Here is a 2500-nt window from a genome sequence, read left to right on the forward strand (position 1 = left end):
ATTTTTAATATTTGTTTGTGTAAAAATAAAATTTATAAGCATAATATGAGATTTTATTGGGTTATTTGTGTGGAGAAGAAAAGCTAGAGTTTCTCTATTTGGTCACAACTGTTCTTTGTAACACAACTTGTAGCACCCTAAAAAGGCTTTCATCTATTAAGGAGAAGTCTCCATAAAGTCCCCATAAAGGAATACCATATGGAAGCCCTGTTTTTGATGAAGGAGATATATAAATGGACGGATGGATGAATAAATAACTAAATAAATAAATCAGGACACTGTATGGCTTTTCACATCAAGACACTGTGGCAGGGCACGTGAGAAATATTGGCTCTTTTCCTCTTTCCTCTGCCTTTCATTCTGGAATTTTTAAAGTTTGTTTTTATATTAATTTGGTTTTATTTTTTGAGACAGAGCTTTCTGTAGCCCAGGCTAGCCTTGCCCTGGCTGTGTAGCTGAAGATGACGTTAACCTCTGACCCTCCTGCCCCAGCCTCCTGCTTGCTGCAGTTCCTGGTATGTACCGCCGCCCTGGCGTATGGAGTGATGAGGTCAGAGGGCTTCAGATAGGGTTGAGAAGCTCTATCCACGGAGCCACGCCCTCAAACTTGGCTTCTGTCAATCTTTCTGTAAATGACAATGATATCGGCATGTAGTCGGATGGAAATATTGTACTTTGCGAAGTGCAAAAGGTTCTGGAATAATTTCTAAACGGCAGGTGTTAAAAATCATGCATGCTAAACAGGAGGATTTTCATTCGTTATTGCATCTAGTCTTGACGAGAGCTCTGAAGGCAGGTATTAGTACTACCACCTTTGCGAAAACTAAAATCAGGGAGGGTCAGAGATATTAAAAGACTTTCCTATACCTCACAGATGCTCACTGATTTAAGATGAGGCTAAGTCCTAAATTTGTGCCACTGTGGAAACATCCTAGGTTGGAGATGGGCTTCAATACAGCTCATCTTCTGAACACCGAGCAACACAATGCACTGAAGAGGGCTGGAGTCCCTCAGGACCACACACGTACCTGGACGCTGTGGTCTGATGTTGCTGCCCAGCATCACATAGAATATTAGATGGCATGCTCACATATTCCTCCCAGCAGCACAAAAATAGCATATGCTCTATACCCATAACCTTCTGACTAGATCAAAATTTAAAACTAAAGCCTGGTTTCCATGGAATGGTCCTAGCTTTTGTATCACTGTAAAGTCAAAAAGTTACCGACAACCATTTTAAGCACTGAGTATCTATGCAGTGGTGACAGAAAAAGTTCTGCGAGTCAGATTCCAGACTTAAAAATCTTGTACATTTTTTCCCCACAGTCATTAAACCAGAGATTTTTGCTTTGGAAATCAGAAATAACTCACTGATAAAGTAAAATATCCTAATGGCCTTGGTGACATATAAATTATACAGAGCAATGGGTTCTAAAGTCAGAAGGACAAAGGGTTCAGTAAGACCTTGTTTTGTTTTTCTATCACACTGAAATGTCTCAGGTTGCATGAGAATGGCTCTAGAGACAGAAAGTCAAGACTGCTAGACTGATGAACTCCCCTGAAATGGATGGACCCCTGTAAAGAAGCCACATCCAAATTATAGCAAATGGCTGTGTATGTCATCTGAAATTTAGGTGGCTGCTTTGGTGGAGGGACAGTTTTTGTACAAAACACATTCATTTAATATCTCACACTCTGAAGAGACTTACAAGCCTCCACCCCAGACTCTTGGGGTGCTGGATTAAAGCCAGGAGACACCTCACTTGACTGAATATTGTTTTTCTTTTTTGAAGAATTGAGGAGATTCAACTTTTAGAAAACAAAACTGGATATTAATTCTTTAATTTTAAGAATTTATACTCAAGGTCATATGTAGACACTATTGAAGATGAAACATAGCAAGCTATTCTCTGTTCTCATGTCTAAGAGCTCCTTAAATTGTCATTATTCAAACATAATACAAATATAAAAAGGTGAATATTTAGAAATAAAAATCTAGTTTTCTGCTTCAACATATAACAGGGACACATGCTCCACCATGTTCATAGCAGCCTTATTTATAATAGCCAGAATCTGGAAACAATCCAGATTCAACAGAAAAACAGATACAGAAAAGCTTGTACATTTACACAGTGGAGTACTACTCAGCCATTAAAAAGCATGACTTCATGAAGTTTGCAGGCAAATGAAGAAACTAGAAAATATCCTGAGTGAGGTAAGCCAGTCACAAAAGAACACACATGGTATGCACTTGCTGATAAGTAGATATTAGCCCAAAAGCTTGAAATACCCACAATACAACTCACAGACCATGTGATGGTCAAGAAGAAGAAAGACCAAAATGTGGATGCTTCAGTCCTACATAGAAGGGGGAGTAAAATAATCATTGAAGGTAGAGGGAAGGAAGGACCTGTGAGGGAGAGAGGAGGGGGAGAGGAAAGAGGATCAGGTGTGGGAGGAGATAGAAGGGAAGTATAGAGGGTCAGAAAATTGAACAGAA

The sequence above is a fragment of the Micromys minutus genome (genome assembly GCF_963924665.1).
Source record: "Micromys minutus genome assembly, chromosome: 17".
NCBI lineage: Eukaryota > Metazoa > Chordata > Mammalia > Rodentia > Muridae > Micromys > Micromys minutus.